This window comes from Capsicum annuum, unplaced genomic scaffold (genome assembly GCF_002878395.1).
Source record: "Capsicum annuum cultivar UCD-10X-F1 unplaced genomic scaffold, UCD10Xv1.1 ctg81344, whole genome shotgun sequence".
In the NCBI taxonomy this organism is placed as follows: Eukaryota; Viridiplantae; Streptophyta; class Magnoliopsida; order Solanales; family Solanaceae; genus Capsicum; species Capsicum annuum.
This window is the reverse complement of record NW_025892059.1, coordinates 75068-99538: the sequence shown is the minus strand read 5'-3', so window position 1 is coordinate 99538 and position 24471 is coordinate 75068. Positions and strand designations below refer to the sequence as shown.

Sequence of the window (24471 nt, the reverse complement as noted above, 5' to 3'; positions counted from 1 at the left end):
TGGGCCTACGATGGTTCGTCGACCCAACCCATCAAGGTCACTCCAGTAACACTGATTTTAAGAAAATAGCAACGGTTTTAGGCAACGGGTTATCTGGTATTCGAAGGTCCGTCACTCTGACCGTCGCCTGCCATTTTCACTTTCAGGCCTCATTTCAGCATTTTATCAAACACCTTGTATACACTTCCATTAAGGATAATTTTTATGGCATTTTTATCAATAGTATATCTGTAATACCTCAGACTTTTCCTTAAGACTAATTTTGTCTCTAGAAGGTTAAGGAATGACTTTCTAAGTGAGTATAATACCCTAATTATTTCTTAAGCCTAAATTCATCTTTTGAGTGGATATGTATAACTTCCAAAGTGATTGATGTTTAAATCATATTGTATTTCTCTAATTTCTACTTTTTGTCATGTAGAGCATTGAATAAGCTTTCCATCGATCCAATTTCATCAAAATCCAACATCGGACGAGGGAGTTATGGCTATTTTACTAAACGGTATTGGATCGCCTAGGTTTGACCATTGACCTGGCGGACCGTCAGGTCCCTGGTGGACCGTCAAGCCAAGGCAGTGACTCCTTTTTTAGGCTATCATGAGACGGCCAAGTTGGTGGACCGTCATAAGTTGACGGACCATCAAGGGGTCCGTCAGGTTGAGACAGAATATCTCGTTTCTGGCCCTCGAGTGACGGACGACTTAGTGGTCCATCAGTTTCCTGATAGACCGTCACTTCAACCGTTACGTCGAGGCAGAATGTTCCAGCTTTGGCACTCAAGTGACGGACGATCTGGTGGACCATCAGGAGACTTGACGGACTGTCAGATCGATCGTCACAGACCCTGATCAGCGAATTTTAGCTTTTTCAAAAGGGCATTTTGCTCATTTCCGCCCCATATGGTCTTATATATATATCCTAGTAGAGCATAGCCATTCATTTTTCTCTTTTCCTCTTCCAAGAAACATATAGAAATTAGGGTTTCTTTCAAAACCCAAAAATTCAATCTTCTTTCAAGAAATTCAAGGATCTTAGCTCAAAAGTGTAAGGAAGAAGTTCCAAAAAAGTTTCTAAATCTCCAAAATTATAATCCAAGGTATGTGGGGCTTGAACAAGAACACTCCTTTTGTTCTTGTGTCTAAAGATTTACTTTCTATTATTGATTTACATGATTTTGCAAGTGGGTTTACATCCAAATTTCTTTATTTATGATTTATGAGATTTGAGTTGAATAAGTTTGATATTTATGATTATTTCACCATCATGTTTCTTAAATTGAAAATTTATTCCATGAGTTGTATATTGTCATTATGTATTGATGATTTTTAAGAGATTAAGATAAGTGTCATGAGTTATACCTTTCCATGAGAAATTTGTCTATTGAATATATATCGATATTTGAGATTGAAAGTCAAGAATGAGTCCTATGATGTTTCCTTAAAGTTTTTGATATTTGAAAATGATTCGAAAAGCAAATGTACTTGATGTTGAGAAAGATTGTGTTGAGTTGAGTTGGGTTAGAAATCCACAAGATGTTTATGATTTGCAGATGAGATATATATTTATGTTTTGGTATTTAAAATAGACCCATGAGTTGATATTGATTAAGGTGGATTTCCTAACGCGATCTGAGCTGAGTCTGGGAGGAGTATTTAGCACCGAGCAGGAAATGTGGTATTTCCCTAAAACTACATGCCACTGTGCGATTGATGTTGATAATTGTGGGCCAGAGGCTGAGTATGGGATTGTGATAATGATATTGAGGTTGTACTCCCTGGCAAGAGTACAACACCCCCGCCAATGTGGGGTTCTCTCCTTAGGAGGGTAAAACGTTGGACTCCATGCGGCTCACATGGTGTAGTTATGTCGGTTATAAGAAACTCCCACATCCATAATGATCTAAGTACCATGAGTTACCGAGTTACTCTAAGTCATGAGTCAAAGAGTTTGAGTTGAGTTAAATGATTTATGAGATTTATGAAGCATATGTTATGACTAATGACTTACGGAAATGATGTTTTAAATAATTCAAGTGAAGAGAGTTATTATTATCAGCATGCATGATTTTCTTTTACATTTATAATATTATTTAAAATGTTGCATCCACCCCCACATACTCAGTAAATTCCCAAGTACTGACTCCTATACTCATTTGTATTCTATATTTCCTCATGATACAGGTTCAGGTGCTCAGTCTCAGCAGCGATAGTGATCTTTGAGTACCTTCATCTACATTTCTGCGGTTGGTGAGTCCTCATGGTTCGAGGACCTCTGTCTCCAATTTTGTCTTGTTAATAGCTGGTTGTTTACTTTTATTTTAGTATGAATCAGTTGGGGATCTGTCCCAATGGCTCCTCAATCCTAGGTAGTAGAGGCTTTGTCCTACTAGTATACCAGCGTGTACAGAGATTTCAGTATTTTGTTTGTACAGGGCAGTATTACTTCGTATTTCATTATGTTCATGACATGGTTATTCCTCTTTATCTTAGTATGATTTACGCTATAATGAGTTCTGAAAGTGATAACAAGCTTAGAGGTTTAGCTTGAGGCCACGTGTGGCCTTGAGCACCATGTGACGTCTCGAGATAGGTTCTTAGGGCATTACAGCGAGTAACGTTTAAACCCTATTGAGTTTCCCTAATTTTAACTTTTTATCAAGTGGGAAATTTAATTAGCTTTCCAATGATATAAGATCCGCCCAAATCCGATAACCGGGCAAGAAGTTATGTCTAATCTAAGTTCTAGTCGTAAAACATCATCATTTTAGTGTTTGGCACATCGCGGAGAGGGTCTATTTAAAAATTGTCAAATTCCAGTGGAACTCCGCGATAGTGGTGCATTGCGGAGGACCCTAATTTCCCAATAGTCAATTTCCAGTGGCGTATCGCAATTGTGACACATCGCGTTGAAGTTCCAGGTCCCAACCAGTGGGATAACGTGATGGCTCTACATCGCGGTGACTCCCAAATTCCCATTTATCAATTTCCTGTAAGCCACCATAGTGGCACATCGCAGTGGCCTATATAGTCAGGTTTCCAGTTAAATTTTTCTAGCTTCGTACAGAAGTTAAAAAGGGCACTTTGGACTTTTCCAAACCTTTTAAACCATACAAACATCAGAATTAAGGTCACTACAAGCATCATATGAGATTTTTCTCAAGATTTCCCTCAATCAAAAACCCTAAGCATCCAAATCCTTTTCTAAGAATCTCAAGGGTTCATCATAGATTTTCTAAATTGAGTTAAGATTCAAGGTTCCCAAGTCAAAGGCTTCAAGAACCCTCATTCAAGAGTACGAATAGAGTCCCAAAAGCTAGAGTTCATCCAAAGCTTCTAATTCAAGGTATGTTGGGTTTTAATAAGGGCACTCATTTTGTCCTTGTGCCCAAAAGTTGTTTTAATTACAAGGATTTATGGTTTTACATGTTTTCTTATACCCTAGGTTATTATTTCTTGAGGTTATGATGGTTTCAATGTTTTAGAAATTGAAGTACATGAGTATGTTGATATTGCAATGCATATTGCTGAAAATTTTCAGATTTCTATATGATTTATGAATCTTTATGATATCTAGTATGCATTTTAATGCGTCTTAACTTGAGATTGAATTATGGGTCATTAAGCCCTACTTGAGATTTCAATTTTATGAACTTTTGTGCTATAAGCACCCATAATTTGAGTATTTTGAGATTATTGAGAAAGTTTTGACCTTGATGGTCATAGTAGCTTTAAATCCACTTTACTAAATGAGATTACAGATTTTATAGTTGGGTTCTTTATGAACCATGAGATTACTTTAAAGTGGATTCCATGAGATGAGTGTAGCTAACTAAAGGGAGTATTATTTAGCACCGAGTTGGGTATGTTACTATGGTTTCATACTCCAAAACTACGTGCCACCGTAGGTTTAAGATTTATGGGCTCGAGGCTGAGATAGTGATCACTAAGTTGAGGTTATAATCCCTAGCAAGAGTATTATACCTATCCCCAACGTGAGGTTTCTTCCTTAGGAGGAAAAAATGTTGGACTCCATGTAGCTCGCATAGTTTATGTCGGTTAAGAGAACCTCCCTAATAGTAAGATTTTTAGAGTACTTCTTAAGGTATAAATTTTCCCTTGAAGAATGTAGTTTTCCCTATTAGTAAGAGTAAATAATCAGTTTCTAAAGTAAAGTATGTTCCTTGAGATGAGTTATTTTCCCTAAGTCTTTAAAAGATATCCTGATCAGTTAAGATTTTTAGATACTCAGTGTAAAGGCTCACAAACTTATTTAATTGATGTGTTACTTTAGATTTTATTTTAAAATTTCTGTCTTAGCTCTCAGATACAGAGATGAGTGCATTACCACTTAGTCTATATGTTTTGAGAAGGAAATAGAACTAGAGATTTTAGAAATAGTATCTTCACTCATGACATTTATACTATTGTTCCATTATTCATAATTTATGAGATAAACATTTTTTGAGATTATTCAAGCTATGTGAGTCAGTTATATCAGCATGCATGATTTTATAAAGATTGAGGATATTGTTGTTTTAAGTATTGCATACACCCCCATATACTCAGTACATCTTCAAAGTATTGATCCACATATATGTCTGTGTGCTATATTGTCTCATAATATAGGTTCAGGTGCTCAATCTCAACAGCGAAAGTGATCTTTGAGTACCCTTATCTACACATCAGCAGTTGGTGAGTCTTTATGGTTTGAGGACCTATATTTGAAATTTTTCCCATTATCATGGTATTTTGAGTATTACTTTCTTCTCAGTCCGAGTCAGTTGGGGGTCTGTCCCAATGGATCTCTAGTTTAAGTAGTAGAGGCTTTATCAGACTAGACGATTAGTGGTGTTTTAGACTTTTTAGTATTGTGGTATTCAGAAAGTATTCCTTTGTTATTTTAGTTGAGATATGATTTGACAGTACTTCTGTTTTGCTTTGATTGTCGTTAGAGTAAGCTATAAACCAAGTAGCAGGCTCAAAGGGTTAGCTTGGGTTACTTGTACCCTTAAGCATAGTGTGGCGTCTCGGGATGAGATTTTGGGGCATTACAATATCACCATATTTTGCCATCTTTGGTCTATGGGTTACTCAGACTTCACCCAAGATAATGTTTTCTAAGTATCAGTTTAGTTTAGGCCACACATAGAACCAAATCAAAATCAAAAAATGCATTTCAATATTCACAGACTTCACATGGTTTCTTTTTTCTCAGAGATGAATAAAATGATGATAACAAAATGATCATACCTGAGTATTGTAATACTTGAACAATATCCTCCCTTGCATTCTAAATACTGGACACAATTTCACCCTTTTTGCTTTTTGAGAAGAGTTCTTGTTGCTTATGTTTGAAAGACTAAAGAGAAGATGAAGTTTAAATAGATGAGGGAAGGGAACATGAGAAGTTTAAGGAGGTAATGAAAAGTTTCATATTCTTTGAATGCAGGGACACTAAATAGACTCAAGTATTTGAATAGTTGGGGCATTATTCAACTGCCTTAACTTATCAATTTAAAACTATTTGGGTTGGATAAGAATGAAAAATCTGACTATTTATACTAATGCGACCCAACCCACTAAAATAGTGTTCATGCAACGGTTCAAGCAACGGTTCATTGCATGTGCGATGGTCTCGGTCAAATCATAATCCCTTTCTAGTGAATATACCTGGAGACACACTAGCGACGGTTGAGTCGACGATCCGTCGAGTACGCGACAGTCTGTCGGTCAAATCCTCGCAACTCTTCTAGTAACCTTATTTTTGAACTTTGCTATGATGGCTACAACGATGATCCGTCGAGTCACCGATGATCCATCGAGTCACCGATGATCCATTGGGTAACCCGTCGGTCACCCCCAAACTTTCTCAGCTTCTGTTTTCCTGTGTTGTCAGACCTGCACACTTACACAAACCCTTCAACTTGCACAAAACAGTGAAATCACTAAAACTAATGCTTTACAACAACATACTATGGGTTGCCTCCCACTAACGCCTGCTTATCATCGCAACACGACTCAATTATCTCGATTAGTCAGACTTCATCGAGATAGATAGTATCAATACTTCTTGTAGAGTCCATTGGGCTGATATACAATTTGACTTGTTACCCGTTGACCTTGAAGACACTTCTTTCTTTATTTTCGAGTTCCACTACTCCAAATGAGTAGACTTGGTTAACTCTAAATGGGCCAGACCATTTGGATTTGAGCTTACCTTGAAAAAGCTTGAGTCGGGAGTTAAAGAGGGGCACCAAGTCACCTTTCTAAAAATCCCACTTTTCAATTCTACGGTCATAGTACTTCTTCATTCTTTGTTTGTACAAGTCAGCTCTTTCATATGCTCCTAGACAGAACTCATCCATCTCATTTATTTTCCCAGCCTTATATCCACTACCTCATGCCAGTTCAAATTAAGCCACTTCAGTACCCACAGTGCATTATGCTCTAATTTAATTAGCAGATGACACACCTTTCCATACACCAATTGGTATGGTGACATGCCAATTGGTGTTTTGAAAGCCGTTCGATATGCCCATAAGGCATCATCCAGCTTCCTAGACCAATCTTTCCTGCTAGCATTTATAGTCTTGGCAAGGATAGCTTTAATTTTTCGATTAGAGGTCTCCACTTACCCACTAGTCTGTGGGTGGTATGGAGTAGCCACCTTATGCTGTTTGACTCCATATTTTACCAAGGCGGCTCTAAATATCTCATTGTTAAAGTGTGATCCTCCATCGCTTATGATGGTATGTCATACCCCAAAGTGAGAGAAGATATTTCTTTTTAAGAATGCAATAACCTACTTTCCTTCATTATCCTCCAGAGCCACTACCTCAACCCATTTCAATATATAGTCAACGGCCACTAATATGTATTTCATCCCAAATAAGCTCACAAAGGGCTCCATGAAGTCAATGCCCCATACATCAAATAATTTGACCTCCATCATTTTAGACATTGGCATCTCATGGTGCTTTGAAATGGACCCTTTCCTTTGACATTGGTGACACCTCTTCACAAAATCATAGGCATCTTTGAACAAAGAAAGCCAATAGTAGCCACTCTGAAACACTTTCCTTACAGTCCGATCACCTGCATGGTGACCTTCCACTGGGGAAGCATGAATCACTTCCAGTATACTCATCATATCTACTTCTAAGATGCACCGTCTAATAATACCATCCGCACATCACCAAAAAAGATAAGGCTCATCCCAAAAGTAACGGGTAACATCATGGAGAAACTTTTTCCTTTGATGAAAGAAAAGATTCTCTGGTATCACCTCGCTCACCATATAATTTGTGAAATCAGTATACCAAGGTAGTTTTTCCAAAACAACAGCCAAGATTTCCTCATCTGGAAATGCGTCATTAATCTCAAATTCCTCTCTAACTGCTTGTTCACTTTCCAACTTGGACAGATAATCCGCTACTTGGTTTTCACAACTCTTTCTTTATTTGACTTCAAAGTCAAATTCTTAAAGTAGCAGCACCCATCTGATTAACATTGGTTTTGCATCCTTTTTCTTTATCAAATATCTCAAGGCTGCGTGGTCAGTATGGACCACCACCTTGGTTCCTAGCAAATAAGCCCGGAACTTCTCAAAAGCATAGACTACTGGAAGAAGTTCCTATTCTGTGATAGTGTAGTTATTTTGAGCTTCATTCAGTGATTTGCTGGCATAATAAATTGGATGAAACAATTTGTCTTTCTTTTGTCCCAGCACAGCTCCAAGGGCAACACCTCTTGCATCACACATGATCTCAAACGAATTTAACCAATCTGGTGCAACAATAATAGGAGCATCAACCAGCTTCTCTTTTAAGGCATTCAAATGCCTTCAAGCAATCATCATCAAATGAGAATTTGACTTCCTTCTCCAAAAGTTTTCAAAGAGGATTTGCATTCTTTGAGAAGTCCTTGAAGAATCTCCTATAGAAGCCAGCATTACTAAGGAAACTTCGCACCCCCTTCATTGAAATAGGAGGTGAAAGTTTCTCTATAACCTCAACTTTATCTCGATCAACTTCAATCCCATTTGCTGAAATTTTGTGACCGAGAACAATGCCCTCCTTCACCATGAAGTGGCATTTCTCCCAATTAAGAACAAGATTGTACTCCTTACACCGCTATAAGGCCCTACTCAGATTCAGCAAGTAAAGCTCAAAAGAATCACCGACAATTGAGAAATCATCCATAAACACCTATAAGGTGTCTTCAAACATATAAGAGAATATCGACATCATGCACCCTGAAAAGTGGCAGGTGCATTACACAGCCCAAAAGGCATCCTCTTGAAAGAAATATGCCATATGGGCACATAAATATCGTCTTCTCCTGATCTTCCGGAGCAATAAAAATCTTGTTATAACCAGAATACCCATCTAAGAAGCAGTACCAACCTCTTCTTGCTAATCGATCAAGCATCTGATCCATGAAAGGCATGGGGAAGTGGTCCTTCAGTGTCTAAGAGTTAAGTTTTATATAATCCATACACCCTCCACCCAGTAACAGGCCTGAGTGGGATCAACTCATTCTTCTCATTAGCCACAACTGTCATGCCCCCTTTCTTAGGTACACACTGCATAGGACTTACCCACTTACTATCTCAGATGGGATATACCACTCTTACATCTAAATACTTGATAATTTCTTTCTTTACCACCTCTTGCATAGGTAGGTTTAGAGGACACTGATGCTTAATAGTCGGGACACAATCCTCCTCTAGATGGATTTTATGCATTCATATACCAGTAGAAATGCCGATAATATCTGCAATCATCCAACCAATAGCCCTCTTATATCTCTTATGAATAGAAATAAGGGCTTCGACCTACTGTTCCCCTAAGTTAGCCACAATAATAACAGGTAACATATTCCCACTGCCCAGGAACACATACCTCAAATTACCAGGCAACTCTTTCAGCTTCAAAGTAGGTGGATCTTCAGTAGACGACTTAGCTGATGGACTTGGATAATTTTTCAAGTCTAAATCCAGTTTCTTGGGTGCATAAAAATAAGACCTCATGCCTGTCAGGGCACAGACAATCTCCTTATAATCTTTAATAGTGTCTTGATCAAAATTCATTAATACAGCATCTAAAGTCTCCACAACAAATTTTTCCTCTATAGGTACTTCCTGCTCCTTCTCATAATACACATCCATAATAGAAAATATGTTCATATCTTTATGATGTTTCATGGATTGGAACGCATCAAATCAAATTACTTCATTATTCATCCTGAATAGTAGCTCATTTGCCTTTAGATCAATAAGTACACTCCCAGTTGTGAGGAAAGGTCTACCCAAGATTATAGGCACCTCAAAGTCCACCTCACAATCGAGAATGACAAAATCAGCTGGAAATATAAAACTGGCCACCTTTACTAATATGTCATATAAAATCCCCATAGACGGCTTCACAGACCTATCTGCCATAACTAATCTCATGTTTGTGGGAGTAAGATCCCCCAAACCTAGTTTCTTATACACAGCAAGCGGCATCAAGTTTATACTTTCTCCCAAGTCAAATAAAGCTTTTGCGAAATCAAGAGGCCCAATAGTGCATGGGATAGTAAATGCTCTTGGGTCAGCCTCCTTCTGCACCAGTGACCTTGTGAAAATAGCACCACAATGATGGAGATTGCCCACCGTCTCATAACTAACTGTTCGATTCTTTGTAATAAGGTCTTTCATGAAATTTATGTACCCAGGCATTTGCTCTAATGCCTCCACCAATGGTAAATTAATTGTCAACTGCTTTAGCATGGCCATAAACTTGCCAAACTTTGTGTCGTCAGCCTTTTTTTTCAACCAATGAGGAAATAGAGGAGGTGGTTTTGGAAGTGTAGTAACCACCACTTTGGTCTTCTTTCTCTTTCTCTTCTCTAACTCATCATCCTGCTGATGGTTGGATGGTGTATTATCAATAGCTTTATCCTATTTTTTAGGCTCCACTGGATAAGTTTCTTCATGCTCAATATCCTCTACAATCACAGCTTTACCCACAGACGGTCCTGGTAAAACCTTACCACTCCGTGTGGTAATTGCTATGTAGGAGCCATCATTTAGAAGATTCTGAATTGTATCACTTAGCAAAGTGCCATTTTTTCTTTGATCCGGTGTTGTCGAAGTTAGCTCATCTACTGCTCTAGCTGCTTGATAGAAGTAGAGCGTGAGTTTATGAACTGACTCATGGAAGACAAATCACTCTTCATAGTAGTCATCCCAGAGTTGGTAGTCTCAACTCCCTTTAATAATTTCTCCATCATGTCCTCCATGGATATCTTGCTAGAGCTAGTTGCAGTATTATCTCTGCTTCCAGGTGGACATATAGTCCACTCCTATCATTTTTTCTCTTCCAGTTCCCTTGATCTCTATCTTTGTAACTAGCTTTATCCTAATAGTTCTGACCTTGATTTCCTTGGCTATTGCCTCAGAAACCCCTCTGATTATTTAGATAGTTTGTGTCTTCTTCTGAATCAGAATCAACTCTTCCCTGGGATACAATAGCTTTCAACTTCTCTATTTTTTCAAAAAATAGATGCTTAGTCAACAAATCTATCTGTGTTTTTAAATGTGCCATATCTTGATCATGTTCTTCCTTCTTCTTGCATTGCTCTGCAGTCATACTACCAGACACAATAGGGCTTGCTACCACAGAATCCCTGGTATGCTAAGATCTACTCTGTTTGGTCATCCGATCAAGAATCTTTGAGGCCTCTGGGAAAGTAAGGTCAACAAATGACCCTCCTGCAGCATTATCCACGACTGGCTTTGTAATAGAATTCAAAGACCGATAAAAAGTCTCCATCAGATTAATATCCATCATGTTATGGTTGAGCATTGCATCAGGTTCTTTTTAAACCTCCCCTAGGTCTCATGAAGAGATTCAGTGGGAAGCTGTCAGAAGTTACTAATTTCATCCCTCAACGGTACCCTTCTGGAGGGTGGAAAGAACCTTTCTAGGAAAGCCTCTTTTAACTGCCTCCAGTTGGTTATAGAGTCGGGAGTCAGTTTGTTCAACCATAGTGTCACCTCCCCAGATAGAGAAAATGGAAACAAACATAGGTGAATGGCATTTTGACCCAATCCTAGATTATCAAAAGACTTTTAAATGGTGACAAAATTCACCAAATGCATGTTTGGATCATCTCCAGAAAGACCACCGAATGACCCCTTGAGATTAAGGAGTTGAATCATCATACTAGTAATAATAAATTTAGCTCTTGGTGCTAGAGGTGGAGGAATAATAGCTCCAGTTGCACCTACTCCATCCATTCCATGTTCGTCGTCGTTCATATTTAACCGCACTGGTTGATGCTCTTGCCTTGCCCTAAAGGGGCAATTTCTGTTTACATTCTGATTCATTGGTGCAGCCACATTTTCTGCATGCCTTGAATTAACAGGATCTAACAAGTCATTATCCCCAAAATCATCATCATTATGATTAGGATAATGTGCCTGCTCTCCATTATTCTACTAATTTAGTTGAGCTCTAGCCAAAGCGGCAAGTCTTTCAACATCTTGGGGATCTGCCATTCTGCCAATTAGTTATGGTTCCAGATGTATTGGTAATAATAGTGCACCCGATCTTCGTGTACTTAACATACACTATAACTTCCCTGCACAGAACAAAAACAAAAAACAAAAGTAAAATTTGGGAAACTTGACCAAAGGTCAATTAACAATCACAAACGTAATTTACAACCGTATTCCCTAGCAACGGTACCAAAATTTTATACGCCAAAATTACACCTCTCTTATGAGAAAGTAAGCGGTCGTTGTCGAATATAGAACCCAACTGGGTTGGGTGTCGAATTCCATAGGGAATACTGTGTTCACTAAGTATTGTGAATGTTATTAGACTATCGATCTAAGGTTCCTGAGTAAAAGGGGGTTTGGATGTGTTAACAATATTCTTTCGTATTTATATCACTCAAGGTCCAGCTAATGAGATTTAATGGAGATATAAGTTCAATGAGAATGAATTAACTAGATTTATGCTCACCAAGATGTTCAAATAGTTAGGGTTGTGAATTTGTGCTCGAATTCTAACTTATGTATTTAATTGCAAGAATTATTAAATTCTAAGAATTACCAACTTATTTCTCAACCTAATGGGTGTTTCACCCTTTAATTCTCTCAGACTTAAAGGATTCTTGCATTATTCAATAAAATTCTCATGAGGGTTAATCCTGTTAAGGCATCAACCCATTAACCCAAAGGGTAAACCTATGGAGTTCATGTGAATCACTTCTTTTCCCAACATTCACTTTTTTGTCAGGGAAGTGGTGTTCGTCGGCTCACTTCTCAATTTTCCAACCAAAAGATGTCATTATAATTAAGAAAGATTCGTGCAATTTCAATAGATGTTAGAAATCAAACCGATTCACAACCCCAAGTAGTTCTCTACATCAAGGCTCCCATAACCCTAGTTATGGGAGTTTAGCTACTCATATCCATAAAAGAAATCAAAGATATATTAATGTTCATAAATAGCTTCAAGAGAGTACTTACAAAAGTCACAACATTGTTCTTCTTAATCTTCAGTGGAAAATATAAAAACTAATAATCAGATCTCAATCTATAGAATCTAATCTTAATGAAAAATGTTACACAACTCTCAATAGAGGAGAAAGTATGAAACTAATGACAAAAAAATATGGAATAAACCCTAATACTTGGTATTTATAAGTTTCCAGAACTAGAATTTTAAAATTTAAATTCGAAGTTCGCTGAGGCGACGACCCGTTGCCTAGGCCATCACTGGAGCTCCATTGAGTCTGTGTTCTGCTTCTGGGTGACGGGTAGGATGATAGTTTATCGCAATACCAATAGTATATCACCTGGTCCATCGTGTAATATCCAGTGGGTATGCATTCTATTTTCTGGCGATGGTCTGGACCGATGGTTCGTTGTATAGCTGACGGCCCGCCACCTGGACCATTGCAAGATGTCCAGTGTATCTGTCTTCTATTATTGGGAGATGATTCGAGCCGATAGTTTATCGCAAGGCCGACATATCGTTGCCTAAGCCAGAGCTGATCATTTCTCCTTTGTTTTATCCAGTTTGTCCAAGTTGTTCCTCATACTCAGTTTTTATCTTAAAAACACTAAAACACCTTGTTAAATACAATAGTAGTTGCTTGAATACACACAATTATCCTAAGAAAAAGGTCCAAGATATTACATCAAAAGTCGTAACATCAGGCTGATACCTGAGTTGAATATTGCATTAAAGATAAAAAAAACCCCACCATATTGTCTTAAGTTTACAAGATTGCTAGAATGCAAGAAGCGTAGCTTACTACTGTTAGGCATCCTTTTTCTTTCCTTACTAGATTACTACACCAGAATAGCGGATTTGGAGATTAAAGAAACCATAGGAAATCTATCTTCCCACTCCAAGCAAGGGGTTCAACCAATAGAAGAATTTTCATAGGAGAATAGTAAGCTCAGAAGAGATAAATGAGAAGAGGGAAAAAGAACTATGTTTTTTTTGTGATGAGAAGTACGTCATTGGCCACAAATACTGGAATTTAATATAGTTGTACATACTAGAATTGGAGGAAGTACAGGAAGAGTGTGATCAAGATCATAAAGAAGATGCACAAAAAACATTGATGATTCAAGAAATTAAGCAGAACCAAAATCAAGAACAAGTGGAGATATCTCTTTATGATTTCAATGGGTCACTAGGCTACAGAATCTTGAAAGTCACTGGTTATCACTTAAAGAAGCCCTTGCATATTCTGGTGGATACATCCAGTTCACACAACTTCATTGATCCTTCCTTAGTGGATCAGTTTGGGTGTCCAATAACTTATATTATGCATCGGAAAGCTTCAGCGGCAAATGGAACAATAAAGATTGAAAGGATGTACAAATTTTCTTGGATATTACAAGGAGCAGCGTTCTCTGCTGAATTTTTGTTGTTACCTTGGGAAGTTGTGGAGTAGTACTTGGAGTGCAATGTGTACTCACCCTTAGGGATATCAAGATAAACTTTAGAGATTTAACTATGGAATTCTTGTACACGGCAAGAGACATGTGTTAAGAGGATATGGCAAACAAATTTTGAGCAAAATGCTGGGAAGTTAGGAAAAAATCTAGGTAATCAAGCTCAATTATGCATGATTCAATTAATACCTAACAGGTGTAATAATGTACAATGGTATGTATTAGAAGTTGTAGGAGTTGAAACTGATAGTATCCTATCTAGTTTACTGGTTGAGTTCAAGGAATTATTTGAGAAACCTAATCAAATTCCCCTATATAGAGGGTTGTTTGATCATAGAGTAGTGTTGCACCAAGGGACTGAACCTAGTAATAAAAGTCCTTATTGATATCCAACATTTAAGAAAAACTTGATAGAGACTTGGGTAAATAAGATGTTGGATCAATTCATCATTCAACCAAGCTGCAGCTCTTATGATGCACCTGTGGTATTGATAGGGAAGAAAGATGGTATGTGGAGGTTATGTGTTGATTATAGATACCTCAATAAGGCCATGGTGAAGAACAAATTTCCCATTTTAATAGTAAAAGACTTATTGGATGAGTTAGGTGGGTCCAAGATTTTAAGTAAGATTAATTTTAGGTTTAGTTATCACCAACTGAGAATTCTACTGAAGACATACCTAAGACTACATTTAGGACTCATTCAGGCCACTATGAGTACCTTGTTATGCCCTTTGGGATATCTAATGAACCTGCAACTTTTCTAGGCTTGATGAACTCAGTATTTCAGCTTTTTTTAGGAAGTTTGTATTGGTTCTTTTTAGTGACATCGTAATTTACAGCAAGATCTTAGAGGACTATGTGAGGCATTTGAGATCTATTTTTCAAGAAATAAATAAACATCAATTGTTTGTTAAACAAAGTAAGTGCTTCTTTGGGGTCAAAAGAATTGAATATTTAGTGCATTTTATCACAGAAGAAGGAGTCTCCACTAATCCTGAAAAAATAAAATTTGTCAAAAATTGGCCTGTTCCTACAAATTTGAAACAACTGAGAGGATTCATTGGGTTAGCAGGGTATTATAGAAGGCTCATCCAAGGCTTTGGTGTGATATGTAAACCTCTACATGTCTTCTTAAAGAAGGAAAACTTTAAATGGTCTTAAAAAGCTACTGATGTACTTGAAAAACTCAAGTTAGCCCTTACTGCTTCACCTATATTGGCTCTACCTGATATGACCAAGACCTTTATAGTTGAGACTGATGCAAGTGGATATAGAATTGGTGTTGTATTGATGCAACAAGGCCACCCTATAGCCTTTATCAGTAAAGCTTTATCACCGAAGCATGCAATATTATCGGTATAGGTTACTAGCTATAGTACATTTTGTGACTAAATGGTCTCAATATCTTTTGGGACAGAAATTTATTATACGAATTGATCAAAAGGCCCTACAATTTCTGTTTGAACAGAAGTTACATACCAAATCCCAACTGATGTGGCTAACCAAACTCATGCCCTTTGATTACACCATTGAGTATAAGAAGGGAGTAGAAAATAAAGTTATTGATGCTCTCTCTAGAGTATCAAGTGCTGAGCTCGTATCTCTGGTCATTTCTAATACTATCTCTTACCTTTTACTGGCCATTGAGGAGAGTTGGGAATTTAATATAGAATTGAAGACTCTGATTAACAAGTTACAAGTTGATCCCACTAATTCTTCCCAGTTCACATAGAGCAATAACTGACTCAGGAGGAAGGTTAATTAGTTATTGTCAAATCAGATCAATTAAGGAAAAACATCATCACTTTTTAGCACTCTACTGCTTAGGATGATAATTCTGGTGTTGATGCGACTTTGAAGAGGTTGCCAAATCTATTTACTGAAAAGGTTTAAGGAAGGATGTCAAGTTTTTTGTATAGAGATGCGATGTGTATCAGCAAAATAAAGTTGATTTAGCTGCTTATCCTAGTTTATTACAACCACTTCCAATTCCTGAGGTAGTATGGTCCCAGATCAGCATGGATTTCATAGATAGTTTGCCTAAATATGGCTATGAAGTCATTCTAGTGTTAATTGATAGGCTAAGTAAGTATGGTCATTTCATAACCTTGAAGCACCCTTATACTATTAAATCTGTGGCTAAGGTATTTCTGCATGTCATAGTAAGGTTACATGGTCTTCCTGATACTATCACTAGTGATAGGGATGCTTTGTTCTTAAGCACTTTTTGGCAAGAGTTGTTCTCACTGCAAGGTGATCAGGATAACATGTCATCTGCCCAGCATCCTCAATCTGGTGGTCAGACTAAGGTCTTAAACAGGTGTTTAGAAACTTATTTGCAATGTTTTATGCTGAAGATAGTACTGGTTGGTTCGCTTGACTTCCTATAGCTGAGCACTGGTATAATACTAGTCATAATTCTGTAATTAGCCTCACTCCATATGAGGCTCTTTATGTTTAACCTCTTCCTCTATATCTCCCATACCTCCCTGGTGAGTCTTCTTCTACTGAAGTAGCTCAAACTTTTCTCAATAGAGAATTGAAACTTCAACTCCTTAAACACCATCTCATGAGGGCACAACATAGGATAAAATAGTAAACAGATACTCATAGAAGCGTTAGGGTTTTTGTTGTTGGGGATTGGGTCTATTTTAACGTGCAACCTTACAAGCAAGTCAGAGTTTCAGCTTAACCCTTCCACAAGTTAGCTACAAGATATTATGGATCTTTCCAGTTTTGAAAAGAGTGGGACCTATTGCTTACACATTATTGTTTCCATATTTAATCAAGACCCATCAAACTGTGCATGTTTCATTATTAAAGAGGTGTTATAAAGTTCTTTCCCAAATTGCCTACCCTCATACAACTGATGTTGCTAGTCCTCATTGCCCTAATCTTGAAGTATACTATAGAGAAGGATAGTGAAAAAGGGTAATAAAGCAGTTGCATAGGTGTTGGTTATGTGGCATGGAGTACTAGTAGATGTTGCTACCTGAGAGTTTCTTACTGTTCTCAAGACTAGGTTTCCTAATTTTGACCTTGAGGTCAAGGATCTTCTATGGAGAGAAGTACTAATACAAGCATTTTAGGTAAGTAGTTACACTATTACTGTTAAAAAAACCCCATCTGATATGTTGTTAATCAAAAAATTCAAATAATAATTTACTTTCTTCTTCAATCTTCATAATGAAACATGATTTACCACTCTACTTACAAATACAAGGTTCACACTCAACAATGCATAGCAAAATTACAAAAAAAAAGTTTTGAGAATAACTCAAAAGTGGGTTTACGATAAAGCTCAAAGAAGAACAATGCATGTACCTCATGAAGAACATCCGACATAATAGTTTCTGAAGGTGCCACCCGCAACTTTAATAAATGAGACTTTTTTGATTAAAAGGGTGATTATATTAATGTGTAATTGATTCGGTATGATAAAGGTGTTTAGATTAGTAACCATATCCCGGCATAGTAGGTTAATAAATGAGACTTGCGAAAGGCCTGCATTGAATTATTAAAAGCTCTCACCACTATTTGATAGACCAACTAAGCCAAAAATTAATAAAGTCTTATTATAAGTCAAACCACCGATTTGTACAACATTGTCACCTCCTATCCAATTTTCAACTATCCTCCACAACCATAAATACTACACAAACTAGCAGTCCTAAATAAAAGTTATTTGATTATTCCTTCCCTCCTCGTGATCAATGGAAGGATAAAAATGAGCTAAGTTTGATGGTAAGGTTAAATACCCCACAAACTCCTAGCTAAGTTTTTAATTGTTCTTCATATGTTTAAAGGACCAAAAGTGATTATTTTTAATCATAGACAAGTTTCATTATCATTTACCTAGTGTGTAAAGTGATTTTGATATGAATCATATCAAAGTACGTATTTAGAGCAAAGTTGAGTAGAGAGCATTTGTTGTTGATTGAGTTTTAGTATTAGAGACTACAAGGGTCAACTTTAAATGAGTATAACATATAGAATACATAGATTTTTGGAGCTCAAGACCCACCAAATTAATTATCTTTGAGTCTTCTTTTTCAGCACATTTGATTTCATCTTAATTTGATATCGGAGTAAAAGGTTATGCTCATTTTACCTGAGAGTGCTTGACGGCCAGAGATTGGCGACCTCAGTTGACGAACTATCAACTCCTGTTGTCAACCTTAACAAGCAAACTCAAAATCAACTAGAGATTGACCTGAGTTGACAAGCCGTCACTAGTTGATGCGCTGTCAACTCCCATCATCAACTGATAATTCTGGTAATTTTATTTTAGTTTCCTTAGGGATAGTTTTGTCTTTTCCTCAAATCAAACCCTACCGTATGACTTAAATCACCCAATAAATATTCTTTACTCATCATTAATTAGTTTCAAATGCTTATTCTCCTTTCTACTTTGAAGAGAAAGAAGTTAGGATTTCTTCCTAAAGTTCAACTTTCAAGGCTTCAATTCAAGTTTCTCTCAGGAAAAATTCATCAAAACCGGGTATGTGGGATTTGAACAAGGTTATTCTTTCATCCTTGTACCCAAAAGTTTGACTTTTAATTGAATTTAAGGAATTGATGGCTAGGGTTCTGTAATACCCCGTACTTTTTCCAAGCTAATTTTATCTCAAGAATGTCTAGTATTATCTTAGAAATTGAATGATGGTTATTCCATGAGGAATTTTCAAGATTTTTACTTTTTTCATGTGGGGAATTCAATAAGTTTTCCATTGATATAAGATTCGCCCAAATTCGATAACCGGGTCAGAAGTTATGACTATTTCAAGTTCCCATTGTAAAACAACGCCATATTAGTCAGTGGCGCACCGCGCCACAAGAGGAAATGGAATTTGGCAAATTCTAGTAGGGGTCCACGATTATAGCGTGTCGTACCAGGTCCTAAATTTAGAATTATCCATTTTCTAGTGTCTCAGTGCGATTTCCCCCACGTCGCGTCAAAGTTTTAGGGCACAAAGAAAGTGGCAATGCGATGGCCCCGCGTCGCGCCATCCCTTAATTTCTCAATTGTCAAAATCCAGTGACATGGCGCGATAGCATCGCGTTGCGCTAAAGGTCCAGTTTGGGAAATTTTTACAATTTTAAAAATGCATCCAAGGGTTATAAGGGTCAATTTCCTTCCCCTATTTAAACCCAATAACACGTGATTTAGCTATTATTCACCCAAAATATACTAGTTTCTCTCAATTTTCTCTCAAGAACAATCTAGGGTTTCTATTCGGGATTCGAATTCAAGAAAGTTTCACTGCCAATCCTCACGAAATTACAAACTAAGGTATGCATAGTGTTCATTCATAGACTCCTTTTGTCCATGAAGCCCAAGAATTCTTTTTTGCTAAATTCAAGTTTATGGATTTTCTTATGAATTTCATGATTGGGCTACTCTTGTTCATGTGGATAATGAGAAACTGAATTCTACTCTATGTTGGGTGATAAATTCTATGTGGGTTAAATTATTATAGATATAGATTAATGTAAACTTATGACTAACCCTTGAATGATGAAATTAGAATTGAACCATGATGTTTAATTATTATACAATGATGTTTAAATGTACCATGCCTACAATATGTTTGATTAAATTTCTAGATAAAGGAACAGTGCCTAACTAGCATGATACCATGAAATCACCATGTATGTACAAGTTATGCCTATCACATATTTTGACGAAATGCTTCTATCAATGTATTATGAATTATGATGTTAGTTATATGTTCAAGTAAGTTATGCTTGGTCAGTTTCCTTCCATCGAGTCCTGCGGATACTCGTACCTGAAACATTAGCTGTGAGCCTAGAGCCATATCATATTTTCACGATACTCTCAGTCAAGCTATGAATCCTTAGACTTCAGACAGTCTTATGACTCAGGAAATCTCCATGATCTCATAAACTCAGTCAGTTGTTAGATATCAGTAGTATTCCGTCAGTCAAGGGAATTCAGTAACTCAGCCCATGTTCAGTTCAGTAAATCATGTTCAAAGTCTATTCAGATGGGAGTAGGAATTAGCACCGAGTGAACCCAAGGATGGGAACACACACTATCAGATGAGGGTGTGATTCTTAGAAGTCATCCTTGCGTTCCAAAACTATGTAGCCAGCATAGTTTGAGACATCAACACTGTTCGATGAGGGTTGATGAGGTGGATAAACACTGTCAGATGAGGGTCCTGCCATTCTCTTAGGGGACACTATCAGATGAGGGTCACCCACAACTTGTCCTTACCAGTGGCGCGGTATTAACACCCTTCCAATTGGGGTTACAAATTGTACCCCAACTCAGCCGTAATGGCATAATAGGGGCATGTCGGTTAGATAACTACTTCCTACAGTTTCATGTCCCAGAGTCAGGACTGTCAAATAGAGTCAATTAGTCTTAGTAATAGAACTCAGATAGTTCTTCATATTTCAGGACTTTTAGATACAGTCAACTCAGATATAGTACGGAACTCACATAGTTCCATCAGATTCAAGACTGCCAGATACAGTCACTCATATTATCAGTTATATTCAGATTCAGTATTCATGTTATCACAGCATTAGTGTCAGTTGTTATGTCTCATGCATGTATTCTCATGCTCATGATAGTTAGTCAGTTATTATTATTGTTCATGCATATGAACCCCATGTATTCAGCCTACCTTACATGCATACCAGTACATTCAAAGTACTGATGCATTTGCGCTACGGTGTCTTATACCATACGTTCAGAGACACGAGCTCCAGAGCAACAGTAGATTCCAGATATCTGTAGACAAAGTTAGAAGTGATTCCTCATCTTTCGAGGACATGGTTATTTCCCTATTATCTCATTAATTAGTTTATTAGTTGGAGTTAGTTGGGGACATATCCCATCAACTCTCAGTCAGTTAGAGACTTTCTAGACTATTATGTTTCAGACTTCAGTATGTTTAGTTTTGTTTTGGGTATTCTATTACCCCACACAGATGTTATATCATTCAAATCATGTTCAGTATTGAACCTTATGGCCTTTCTGTGCATGTTTTCACATTATTATGTCATATTATGTAGTGTACCAATACAGATATAAGTCACGGGTTAGCTTGTGGTCCTTCGAGGTCATAAGAACCGTGTAGCATTCCGAGCACCAGGCTCAGGGCTTATAGGTTCATACCCACTTTCTTTATGCTTTTACAATTGTGATACTTTCCAATGATTTAAAGTTCACATAAAATAAGAATTTATGTTTACTCATGTTTTATCCATGAAATTGATCCTATGAAGTGAGTTTTGGTATTTTGACAAAAAAATTCATTAGTTGGAAAAAGTGTATAGATTTAGAATGATTTACTCAATTTATAAGATGTGCAAACACTATTACAACATGATTGAAGTTTCAGTTTTGATCTTATGATCTTAGATAAGATATGAAATTCACAAGTTTCTTTATGAGTATGATTTAAGCAAAAGAAGCATAGTTAGTTATCAGTTTGATAAACACATTTGCTATTTTAAGGTAAATTTCATAAGTATGAGCATACAATTATATATTAGGAGTAGTAGTTATCACCAAGAGAGAAATATGGGTTCAACGCATCTAATTTTTCAGAAACTACATGGCATCGTAGGTTTTATGGGCCTCACCAGAGATTGTCCCCCTTGTCGAAATTGGCTTATGTTTAGTGATCACTCCAATATAAGGTTCTATTTTGATGGCAAGGATAAACAACTCTTCTCAATGTGGGTAAGATGTTGGACTCCATGCTAGCTCACATAGTTTATGTTGGTTATAAAAATTTCCCACAGTAAAGAAGATTTTAGAAACTAAGTGTAATGACTCACTAAGCTTATTAGATTATGCTTTATTATTCATGTTTTATAATATTTCAGCTTTCAGTTTTATTCATGATCAATGTCAGTCCTTTTACTCTTAGCATGCATGATTTAAAAGTATCTTCATCTTCAGTTTAACTTATTATGTTCGCCCTCACATACTCAGTACATACTAGAAGTACTGACCATACATACGTCTGTGTGGCTTGATTCACTACTACAAAAAGTCCAAAAAGAGATGGCAAAAAGCGACGGCCAACGTTACGTTTTTGGCCAAAAACGATGAAAAGCCATCGCTTTTTTTCTGTCTCAAAAAGGGGCATTGTTTTTTGAAAACGATGGCCTGCGTCGCTTTTATTACGATGTACAGCGTCGCTTTTAGGGAAAAAAACTTAGCTATTTTTTAAAAAAGCGACGTTGTGCGTCGTTTTTTGTTCTTCAGTGAAGAGCACATGATGAACAAAAAGCGACATTGTGCGTCATTTTAGGTTCATCATGTGAAGAACACATAATGAACAAAAAACAACGGACATCATCATTTTATTATAAAAAAAATTCAAAAAAACGACAATGTTCATCGTAATTTAAGAAAATTAAAATATTTTAATAAAAAAAGTAACGTTGGTTGTCGCTTTTTGTTCTTCATAATTAATAAAAAGCGACGTTGGTGGTCGCTTTTTGTTCTTCATAATAAATAAAAAGCGACGGCTATCATCATTTTTTGTTCTTCATAATGAATAAAAAAGCGACGTTGGTCGTCGCTTTTTGTTCTTCACAAAGAATAAAAAAGCGACATTGATCGTCGCTTTTTGTGCTTCATAATAAAAAAAAAGTGACGACCATCATCGCTTTTCTACATTTTTTTATGCAGAAATCTGCATTTTCTGTATCCCACCTGCCAAATAAAAATGTAATTCAATAGATGCATCCTCATGCAACACACATTATTACAATAATAATACAACACACTGCATCAACAAATCATTTAAGTAATTCAAATCAACAACACTTAAACAATGAATCCAACAACATTCAAAATACTTAAAACACTCCTAAAGATTTTTCAGTAATTAAAAGTTAAATTCAAAAATGTCTAAAAATTATCTAAAAGTCAAGTCCAACATCACTAAGGAGTAGCCCCAACAAACTACTCATCACTCTTTGTTTCCTCTTCGCTACTTGAATCAGGAGCAACGGCCAATGTCAAGGCACGTCTAAGATGAGCAATCTGATGTGACATGGCAACATGTCTGTCAAAAACTGTTGAAATGACCTGATCGTGCTTTGCCAACCAGCAACACATTATCTGAAAATCAATTGACTAGTGTTATATCATATTATATATTTATATATATGTATGTATGTATATATTAAAGTTAACTAAATAATAATTAAATCTAATATACCTTGAAAACTTCAAACATGGCTTATTTAGAAAATATTGGAATGTCCGGCCACTCGTGCCAAGGATATGTAAAAAGTCTCATAACACTCTCCCTTACAGCCTCATTAACTTCTTTTGACGTGGGATACCACTTGTAAATAACATAATAAGTATGTAAGCTTGAATATTTTCTTAATGAAAAAATAAACTTATCAACTGAAAAATAAACTTATGAAGATCCATCAGGCTCGATGAACACTCTTCCAAGTATGTCCGTAAATCCAGGAACTAGACCAATCAAATCTGCATTAATATCTTCTTCTGTATTAATTTCAATTAATAACGCAAACCATTTTCAAGTCATGAATTGAAATTTTAAGTTATAACGCTAAACCAATTTCAAGTCATGAATTCACATTTTCAAATGATTACACTTTACTAATTTCAAAATACAAGTTCATCATTCAAGTAACTACACTAAACAATTTTTAAGTCAATAATTCGCTTCTCAAGTGACTGCACTTGATTAATTTGAAGTCACTAGTACACATTTCAAAAAACTACACTTAACCATTTTCAAATCTCTAATTCACTTCACAAGTGACTAAATTTTAACCATTTTCAAGTCGTGAATTGACATTTCAAGTTACAACATTAAACTAATTTCAAGTCATGAATTCACATTTTCAAGTAATTACACTTTACAAATTTGAAAGCACAAGTTCACCTTTCAAGAACTACATATTAAACCATTTTCAAGTCTCTAATCAACTTTTTAAGTGACTAATACACATTTCAAAATACTACACTTAACCATTTTCAACTCTCTAATTCACGTCTCAAATGACTAAACTTAACCATTTTCAAGTCATGAATTCACATTTCAAGTATCAACACTAAACCAATTTCAAATCATGAATTCACATTTTCAAGTTATTACACTTTACAAATTTCAAAACATAAGTTCACCTTTCAAGAACTACGCTAAACCATTTTCAAGTCGGTAATCCACTTTTCAAGTAACTAGTACACATTTTAAAATACTACACCTAACCATTTTCAACTCTCTAGTTCACTTCTCAAATGACTAAACTTAACCATTTTCAAGTCATGAATTTACATTTCAAGCATCAACATTAAACCAATTTCAAGTCATGAATTCACATTTTCAAGTGATTATACTTTACAAATTTCAAAACACAACTTCACCTTTCAAGAACTACGCTAAACCATTTTCAAGTCGCTAATCCACTTTTCAAGTGCCTAGTACACATTTCAAAACACTACACTTAACCATTTTCAACTCTCTA

General features: G+C 36.4%; 1 pseudogene; it reads right to left on the bottom strand.

The window, feature by feature from the left end:
- Nucleotides 1-23080, bottom strand: part of LOC124895326 — a 58441-nt pseudogene extending 35361 nt beyond the window's left edge.
- Between the last annotated feature and the right edge of the window lie 1391 nt (nucleotides 23081-24471).